At 34.4% G+C, this 10,868-nt stretch overlaps 1 long non-coding RNA gene across 1 annotated transcript; it reads right to left on the reverse strand.

The window, feature by feature from the left end:
- Positions 1-1,766: 1,766 nt before the first annotated feature.
- On the reverse strand, positions 1,767-10,470 carry LOC135800843 (uncharacterized). The gene is made up of 4 exons (XR_010550225.1): positions 10,260-10,470; positions 10,138-10,175; positions 8,145-8,183; positions 1,767-2,157 (listed from the first exon to the last, which is right to left on the reverse strand). It is a non-coding gene; the product is annotated as an uncharacterized lncRNA (long non-coding RNA).
- Between the last annotated feature and the right edge of the window lie 398 nt (positions 10,471-10,868).

Here is a 10,868-nt window from a genome sequence, read left to right on the forward strand (position 1 = left end):
TGGGAGATGCGGAATTAAGTTCTGCGTTTGGGAAAATTATTTCAATCTAATTTTGACACCGCGTTCGCGTGTTATAGCATTAAAACTACAATTCCTAGCGCCACGAGTACAAGTGCGCATGCATACAACTTTCGATATAACTCGCGTTACGGAATTTTCTCGCAATATATTTAAATACTGGGAGATGCGGAATTAAATTCTGCATTTGACAAAATTATTTCAATCTAATTTTGACACCGCGTTCGCGTGTTATAGCATTAAAACTACAATTCCTAGCGCAACGAGTACAAGTGCTCATGCATACAACTTTCGATATAACTCGCGTTACGGAATTTTCTCGCAATATATTTAAATACTGGGAGATGCGGAATTAAATTCTGCATTTGACAAAATTATTTCAATCTAATTTTGACACCGCGTTCGCGTGTTATAGCATTAAAACTACAATTCCTAGCGCAACGAGTACAAGTGCGTATGCATACAACTTTCGATATAACTCGCGTTACGGAATTTTCTCGCAATATATTTAAATACTGGGAGATGCGGAATTAAATTCTGCATTTGACAAAATTATTTCAATCTAATTTTGACACCGCGTTCGCGTGTTATAGCATTAAAACTACAATTCCTAGCGCAACGAGTACAAGTGCGTATGCACACAACTTTCGATATAACTCGCGTTACGGAATTTTCTCGCAATATATTTAAATACTGGGAGATGCGGAATTAAATTCTGCGTTTGGGAAAATTATTTCAATCTAATTTTGACACCGCGTTCGCGTGTTATAGCATTAAAACTACAATTCCTAGCGCAACGAGTACAAGTGCTCATGCATACAACTTTCGATATAACTCGCGTTACGGAATTTTCTCGCAATATATTTAAATACTGGGAGATGCGGAATTAAATTCTGCATTTGACAAAATTATTTCAATCTAATTTTGACACCGCGTTCGCGTGTTATAGCATTAAAACTACAATTCCTAGCGCAACGAGTACAAATGCGCATGCATACAACTTTCGATATAACTCGCGTTACGGAATTTTCTCGCAATATATTTAAATACTGGGAGATGCGGAATTAAATTCTGCATTTGACAAAATTATTTCAATCTAATTTTGACACCGCGTTCGCGTGTTATAGCATTAAAACTACAATTCCTAGCGCAACGAGTACAAGTGCGCATGCATACAACTTTCGATATAACTCGCGTTACGGAATTTTCTCGCAATATATTTAAATACTGGGAGATGCGGAATTAAATTCTGCATTTGACAAAATTATTTCAATCTAATTTTGACACCTCGTTCGCGTGTTATAGCATTAAAACTACAATTCCTAGCGCAACGAGTACAAGTGCGTATGCACACAACTTTCGATATAACTCGCGTTACAGAATTTTCTCGCAACATATTTAAATACTGGGAGATGCGGAATTAAGTTCTGCGTTTGGGAAAATTATTTCAATCTAATTTTGACACCGCGTTCGCGTGTTATAGCATTAAAACTACAATTCCTAGTGCAACGAGTACAAGTGCGCATGCATACAACTTTCGATATAACTCGCGTTACGGAATTTTCTCGCAATATATTTAAATACTGGGAGATGCGGAATTAAATTCTGCATTTGACAAAATTATTTCAATCTAATTTTGACACCGCGTTCGCGTGTTATAGCATTAAAACTACAATTCCTAGCGCCACGAGTACAAGTGCGCATGCATACAACTTTCGATATAACTCGCGTTACGGAATTTTCTCGCAATATATTTAAATACTGGGAGATGCGGAATTAAATTCTGCATTTGACAAAATTATTTCAATCTAATTTTGACACCGCGTTCGCGTGTTATAACAATAAAACTACAATTCCTAGCGCAACGGGTACTAGCGCACCGAGTACAAGTGCGTATGCACACAACTTTCATTATAACTCGCGTTACATTAAACATCGGTAAAAAGAAGCATTTACTAGGCGGGCAATGTATTAAATTAATATTAATTCAAATAGGAATGACAAATACTCGTACAATGACGCGAAACTGAACTATGCCCATGAAATGAAGAATTTAATTATAATCTCACCCATGTACTCTCTCCTCGTGTATGGTAACTCATGGAACGTCACTGGCCCTCACTGGGATTTCTTCAATTACTATAATAAAATAATAAAAGTTAAAACATGTTATGTTGATTCGTGCATCAAAACACGATGTTGGTTGTCGAAATGTGTGTGCACGGTGCATTCCACACGGCGAACGAGATAAGAACACACTAGTGGTAAACAAACACGGATAAGCGTCAATAGTCAGAAGATTGAACACAATGCTAGCTGGCAATATCGGCACAAGTTAGAAAGGCTTAGATTATAATTTGAATATAATAAAAGATGCAAACGTTCATATGAATTTACTGTATTAATTAGGTTTTAAGACCTTATTGTTTGCAACAGAGCTGCAATACAGGCACGGCGAACGCGACGTTATATCCGATACTGACAGACGCTTAGAATGAAAAACTAAATCAATTACATTTATCATTCTAACTTTAAATGAAGTCCAATGTTATTTACGCAAGTGCAGAATAAAATAAATAGCAATTCCTACCAATTGGAAGATGGCCGACGGCACTTCACAACAGGTAAACAACATAGCCGCGATACACTTACGCGCAAATAATAAATAACAATACTAAAGTTGTACTAAAGTCAAGTTAAAATTAAATAGTCAATTGATGATCGAATATAATTCGAATTGGAAAGTAGAAGTCCGGATAAACAATAGGAGTCGCGCAAAATACGTCGGGATCAACCAGCCACCGGCACAAAACTGGCCGCAAGCTGCATAAGCAACGACGAGGCAGTTTATGATAAGAAAACAAGAGGTGCGCAAAGCCGGCGCGTCGATCATACGCGACCTTCTGTGTGAATTGCAATAGATGCGCAAACTCGGCGGCGCGTCGTTGGCACGCGACCTTATGCGCGAATTGCATTTGGTAGTTTACCTGGGATCAAAACTAAAGTAAGATGCAACAACATGCGGCGTGAGGGGCTGACAACGACGAAACATGTGTTTCAACAAACACAATGCTTTATTTTTTAGTCCATGCTATTGCGATCTATAAATGATACAGTAGTTTCGAAATTTAGATTAGTAAAGATAATAAAAAATGCTTGATACTTTTTTTCGACGATTTTCAAAAATTCATATCTCTTAAATTAAAAGAGATAGCTACCAACGAATTGTTGATTATGAAAGATTGGAAGATTCTCTAGCAGATAAAAATATAAAATAATTATATTTCTCACAGTAAAAGGTCGGAAAACGCGACTAAAAGTGCTAAAATGTGACATTTTGCAATTTTTGCCCATTTTATTCAATCGCGAATATCTCGTAAACTAAAAGAGATAAATAAGATCTGATCGCAGCGTCTTAATCTACGGACCAATCTCTATCAGATAGGATAGTTAAAAGGGAAATCTGAGAGATGAAATTTTCATTCTTAAGAAAAAATTGCCAAGGGGGGGTGCTTGATACTTTTTTTCGACGATTTTCAAAAATTCATATCTCTTAAACTAAAAGAGATAGCTACCAACGAATTGTTGATTATTAAAGATTGGAAGATTCTCTATCAGATAAAAATATAAAATAATTATATTTCCTAGAGGAAAAGGTCGAAAAACGCGACTAAAAGTGCTAAAAAGTGACATTTTGCAATTTTTGCCCATTTTATTCAATCGCGAATATCTCGTAAACTAAAAGAGATAAATAAGATCTGATCGCAGCGTCTTAATCTACGGACCAATCTCTATCAGATAGGATAGTTAAAAGGGAAATCTGAAAGATGAAATTTTCATTCTTAAGAAAAAATTGCCAAGGGGGGGTGCTTGATACTTTTTTTCGACGATTTTCAAAAATTCATATCTCTTAAACTAAAAGAGATAGCTACCAACGAATTGTTGATTATGAAAGATTGGAAGATTCTCTATCAGATAAAAATATAAAATAATTATATTTCCTAGAGGAAAAGGTCGAAAAACGCGACTAAAAGTGCTAAAAAGTGACATTTTGCAATTTTTGCCCATTTTATTCAATCGCGAATATCTCGTAAACTAAAAGAGATAAATAAGATCTGATCGCAGCGTCTTATTCTACGGACCAATCTCTATCAGATAGGATAGTTAAAAGGGAAATCTGAGAGATAAAATTTTAAGTCTTAAGAAAAAATTGCCAAGGGGGGGTGCTTGATACTTTTTTTCGACGATTTTCAAAAATTCATATCTCTTAAACTAAAAGAGATAGCTACCAACGAATTGTTGATTATGAAAGATTGGAAGATTCTCTATCAGATAAAAATATAAAATAATTATATTTCCTACAGTAAAAGGTCGAAAAACGCGACTAAAAGTGCTAAAAAGTGACATTTTGCAATTTTTGCCCATTTTATTCAATCGCGAATATCTCGTAAACTAAAAGAGATAAATAAGATCTGATCGCAGCGTCTTAATCTACGGACCAATCTCTATCAGATAGGATAGTTAAAAGGGAAATCTGAGAGATGAAATTTTAAGTCTTAAGAAAAATTGCCAAGGGGGTGCTTGATACTTTTTTTCGACGATTTTCAAAAATTCATATCTCTTAAACTAAAAGAGATAGCTACCAACGAATTGTTGATTATGAAAGATTGGAAGATTCTCTATCAGATAAAAATATAAAATAATTATATTTCCTACAGTAAAAGGTCGAAAAACGCGACTAAAAGTGCTAAAAAGTGACATTTTGCAATTTTTGCCCATTTTATTCAATCGCGAATATCTCGTAAACTAAAAGAGATAAATAAGATCTGATCGCAGCGTCTTAATCTACGGACCAATCTCTATCAGATAGGATAGTTAAAAGGGAAATCTGAGAGATGAAATTTTAAGTCTTAAGAAAAAATTGCCAAGGGGGGGTGCTTGATACTTTTTTTCGACGATTTTCAAAAATTCATATCTCTTAAACTAAAAGAGATAGCTACCAACGAATTGTTGATTATGAAAGATTGGAAGATTCTCTATCAGATAAAAATATAAAATAATTATATTTCCTACAGTAAAAGGTCGAAAACGCGACTAAAAGTGCTAAAAAGTGACATTTTGCAATTTTTGCCCATTTTATTCAATCGCGAATATCTCGTAAACTAAAAGAGATAAATAAGATCTGATCGCAGCGTCTTAATCTACGGACCAATCTCTATCAGATAGGATAGTTAAAAGGGAAATCTGAGAGATGAAATTTTCATTCTTAAGAAAAAATTGCCAAGGGGGGGTGCTTGATACTTTTTTTCGACGATTTTCAAAAATTCATATCTCTTAAACTAAAAGAGATAGCTACCAACGAATTGTTGATTATGAAAGATTGGAAGATTCTCTATCAGATAAAAATATAAAATAATTATATTTCCTACAGTAAAAGGTCGAAAAACGCGACTAAAAGTGCTAAAAAGTGACATTTTGCAATTTTTGCCCATTTTATTCAATCGCGAATATCTCGTAAACTAAAAGAGATAAATAAGATCTGATCGCAGCGTCTTAATCTACGGACCAATCTCTATCAGATAGGATAGTTAAAAGGGAAATCTGAGAGATGAAATTTTCATTCTTAAGAAAAAATTGCCAAGGGGGGGTGCTTGATACTTTTTTTCGACGATTTTCAAAAATTCATATCTCTTAAACTAAAAGAGATAGCTACCAACGAATTGTTGATTATGAAAGATTGGAAGATTCTCTATCAGATAAAAATATAAAATAATTATATTTCCTACAGTAAAAGGTCGAAAAACGCGACTAAAAGTGCTAAAAAGTGACATTTTGCAATTTTTGCCCATTTTATTCAATCGCGAATATCTCGTAAACTAAAAGAGATAAATAAGATCTGATCGCAGCGTCTTAATCTACGGACCAATCTCTATCAGATAGGATAGATAAAAGGAAATCTGAGAGATGAAATTTTCATTCTTAAGAAAAAATTGCCAAGGGGGGGTGCTTGATACTTTTTTTCGACGATTTTCAAAAATTCATATCTCTTAAACTAAAAGAGATAGCTACCAACGAATTGTTGATTATGAAAGATTGGAAGATTCTCTATCAGATAAAAATATAAAATAATTATATTTCCTACAGTAAAAGGTCGAAAAACGCGACTAAAAGTGCTAAAAAGTGACATTTTGCAATTTTTGCCCATTTTATTCAATCGCGAATATCTCGTAAACTAAAAGAGATAAATAAGATCTGATCGCAGCGTCTTAATCTACGGACCAATCTCTATCAGATAGGATAGTTAAAAGGGAAATCTGAGAGATGAAATTTTCATTCTTAAGAAAAAATTGCCAAGGGGGGGTGCTTGATACTTTTTTTCGACGATTTTCAAAAATTCATATCTCTTAAACTAAAAGAGATAGCTACCAACGAATTGTTGATTATGAAAGATTGGAAGATTCTCTATCAGATAAAAATATAAAATAATTATATTTCCTACAGTAAAAGGTCGAAAAACGCGACTAAAAGTGCTAAAAAGTGACATTTTGCAATTTTTGCCCATTTTATTCAATCGCGAATATCTCGTAAACTAAAAGAGATAAATAAGATCTGATCGCAGCGTCTTAATCTACGGACCAATCTCTATCAGATAGGATAGTTAAAAGTGAAATCTGAGAGATAAAATTTTAAGTCTTAAGAAAAAATTGCCAAGGGGGGGTGCTTGATACTTTTTTTCGACGATTTTCAAAAATTCATATCTCTTAAACTAAAAGAGATAGCTACCAACGAATTGTTGATTATGAAAGATTGGAAGATTCTCTATCAGATAAAAATATAAAATAATTATATTTCCTACAGTAAAAGGTCGAAAAACGCGACTAAAAGTGCTAAAAAGTGACATTTTGCAATTTTTGCCCATTTTATTCAATCGCGAATATCTCGTAAACTAAAAGAGATAAATAAGATCTGATCGCAGCGTCTTAATCTACGGACCAATCTCTATCAGATAGGATAGTTAAAAGGGAAATCTGAGAGATGAAATTTTCATTCTTAAGAAAAAATTGCCTAGGGGGGGTGCTTGATACTTTTTTTCGACGATTTTCAAAAATTCATATCTCTTAAACTAAAAGAGATAGCTACCAACGAATTGTTGATTATGAAAGATTGGAAGATTCTCTATCTGATAAAAATATAAAATAATTATATTTCCTAGAGGAAAAGGTCGAAAAACGCGACTAAAAGTGCTAAAAAGTGACATTTTGCAATTTTTGCCCATTTTATTCAATCGCGAATATCTCGTAAACTAAAAGAGATAATTAAGATCTGATCGCAGCGTCTTAATCTACGGACCAATCTCTATCAGATAGGATAGTTAAAAGGGAAATCTGAGAGATAAAATTTTAAGTCTTAAGAAAAAATTGCCAAGGGGGGGTGCTTGATACTTTTTTTCGACGATTTTCAAAAATTCATATCTCTTAAACTAAAAGAGATAGCTACCAACGAATTGTTGATTATGAAAGATTGGAAGATTCTCTATCTGATAAAAATATAAAATAATTATATTTCCTAGAGGAAAAGGTCGAAAAACGCGACTAAAAGTGCTAAAAAGTGACATTTTGCAATTTTTGCCCATTTTATTCAATAATAATAAGTACAAATCGCAGAAACTATTCTGTGGACAAATTCCTATAAGATAAGCTAGCTAAATTGTTAATTTAGAATAATAATTAGTAAGGAAAAATGGGTAAAGGGGAAGGGGATACTGCATCATGTTTCTATCACGTAAAAGTTAAATAAATATTACAGTTTCTAACCTATCTGAGGCGTGATGTTCAAATTTAAAGCTGCGTTTTACAAGTTTTTTCCCAATATTAAATCATAAATCGTATCGTATAAGCGCTTTTTTGCAATAATTAAATACAACTGGATAGAGAATTTAATTCTGCAAATTTGGACCCCGCGCCCAAGTTTGTAACACGTTACTCCCAATAATAAAAAATAATTAAATTATTTAATGCTAACGCTTTAGTAGAAGACGGTGGACCGCGGCGAAACAAATACATAAATGCAAAGTAATGATAGATGCAAAAAATAAAACGAAATATGTAATTGAATTATAAACTTACCAATGCAGAATTCATCAGACTCCAAAGCAGGTGCAAATACTGTAAACAAAAAAAAGGAAACATAAGTAATACTATATTCACACAGCGGAGAAAAACAAACTGTGCTATTTAGTTAAAAAAAACACTTACAGCAGCACGATGGGTCATCCAAATGATGAATAAATCAACACGGTCGCGATACACTTACGCGCAAATAATAAATAACTGTACTAAAATTACTAAAGTCAAGTTAAAATTAAATAGTCAATTGATGATCGAATATAATATGAATTGGAAAGTAGAAGTCCGGATAAGAAGTTTGGATCAACTAGAGACCGGCACAAAACTGGCCGCAAGCTGCATAAGCAACGACGAGGCAGTTTGTGATAAGAAAGCAAGAGGTGCGCAAGGCTGGCGCGTCGATCGCACGCGACCTTGTGCGTGAATTGCAATAGATGCGCAAACTCGGCGGCGCTTCGATGAAACGCGACCTTATGCGCGAATTGCATTTGGTAGTTTATCTGGGATCAAAACTAAACTAAGATGCAGCAACATGCGGCGTGAGGTGCTGGCAACGACGACGCACGGCAATGCGATAAGAGAGTGTATATTGTGTTCCAACAAACACAATGCTTTATTTTACAATTTATAGTCTATACTATTGCCATCTATAAATGATACAGTAGTTTCGAAATTTAGATTAGTAAAGGAAACAAGAAAAATTATAATTCGATTTGCGTAATTCTGATTTCTTATACTGACAGATTGCCAGATTTTAAATCAAATATTTAAGTGATATTTAATTTGAACATGCATCGTTTTTCGTTTACCAGGTAACACATTAGTCCGTAATCATCTGCTGATAATAAAAATATATTAGAATTAATATAAAATTGTTAGTTATATTCATGAAAGAATTGAGGAATATTTGTTTAAATTTACGATGCTAATATAATCAACAGCAACGTTGTGTTTTGATTCCACGAAATAAAGATTCGATACCTGCAGGTAAACAAACTTATCTCTTGCGCGAAATCGCGTGATCCACACGGACACGGTGTGCACTCACTACCACCAACAAACAATATTTAATGCAAAACCGTACATCGTAGCGGCATCTAACCATTGACAATATTAATCAACTTAAAAATATTCAAAAGACATTTATCAAATATGCAACAAGGTTGATATTGCAATGAAATTAATGGCAATAAATCTAAGCTATACTCGTACAATCGGAGACTACGTCTCTACAAAAATAAGAAAGAGAAATTAAAATACAAATTACAATCCGATCCACCCTCTTGACGATATCAATGGCCGCCTAGATCGCATGTAAACCCGGAAAATTCAAACATTACACGGAAAAACAATGAGAAATCACAGTTTTATACCAATTTTCGGTTGCAGGTCGAATTCCAGCAACAAACAAATACCACCCGACGAAGAATTTAATTCCGCATCTCTATACGCCGCGCTGAAGTTAGTAAGCCGCCTAGATCTCGCGCAAACATGAAAAAATACAAACATTTCACGAAAAAGGGTAAAAAATCACCCTTTAATTCAAATATTCGCGGGTTCCTACGGTGCCCTGAACACGAGTCACTCACCGGTAACCTCGTACGGTGCCCTGAATCAAAAAATGGGCAAAGGGGGATACTGCATCATGTTTCTAGCACGTAACATTTAAATAAATATTACAGTTATGTACACAAATGCAATAAATCTAACTTATATGAGGCGTGATGTTCAAATTTAAATTGTAACTTATAAGCGCTTTTCTTGCAACAATTAAATACAACCGGATAGAGAATTTAATTCTGCATATTTGGACCCCACGCCCAAGTTTATAAAACGTTACACCCAATAACAAAAAAAATTAATTATTTAATGCTAACGCTTTAGTAGAAGGCTTGGCATAACGCGATGGACCGTGACAAAAAAAACACATTAATGCAAAGTAATAATCGACGCTGAAAATAAAACGAAATATATAATTGAAACATAAACTTACCAATTCAGAACTCATCAGACTCCAAGGCACGGCAAATACTGTAAATAAAAAAAGAACAACATATGTAATATTATATTCACACAGCGGAGAAAAACAAACAACTTTAGTTAAAAAATACTTACATTAGCACGATGGGTCCTCCAAATGATGAATAAATCAACATGGCCGCGATACACTTACGCGCAAATAAATAACTGTATGAAAGTTACTAAAGTCAAGTTAAAATTAAATAGTCAATTGATGATCGAATATAATACAAATTGAAAAGTAGAAGTCCGGATAAACGATACGAGTCGCGCAAAATACGTCCCGATCAACCAGCGACCGGCACAAAACTGGCCGCAAACTGCATAAGCAACGACTGCCTTATGATAAGAAAGCAAGAGGTGCGCAAGGCTGGCGCGTAGATCGCACGCGACCTTGCGCGTCAGTTGCAATAGATGCGTAAACTCGGCGGCGCGTCGATGGAATGCGACCTTATGCGCGAATTGCATTTGGCAGTTTACCTGGGATCAAAACTAAACTAAGATGCAGCAACATGCGGCGTGAGGTGCTGGCAACGACGTCACACGCCAATGCGATAAGAAAGTGTATATTGTGTTCCAACAAACACAATGCAAACACACACACAAACACAATGCAATTTTACAATTTTTAGTCCATGCTATTGCCATTTATAAATGATACAATAGTTTCGAAATTTAGATTAGAAAAGGAAACAAGAAAAATTA

Source organism: Atheta coriaria, unplaced genomic scaffold (assembly GCF_025399875.1).
Source record: "Atheta coriaria isolate IRGN ID8LTWV9N9 unplaced genomic scaffold, Caltech_Dcor_3.1 hic_scaffold_10_pilon, whole genome shotgun sequence".
In the NCBI taxonomy this organism is placed as follows: Eukaryota; Metazoa; Arthropoda; class Insecta; order Coleoptera; family Staphylinidae; genus Dalotia; species Dalotia coriaria.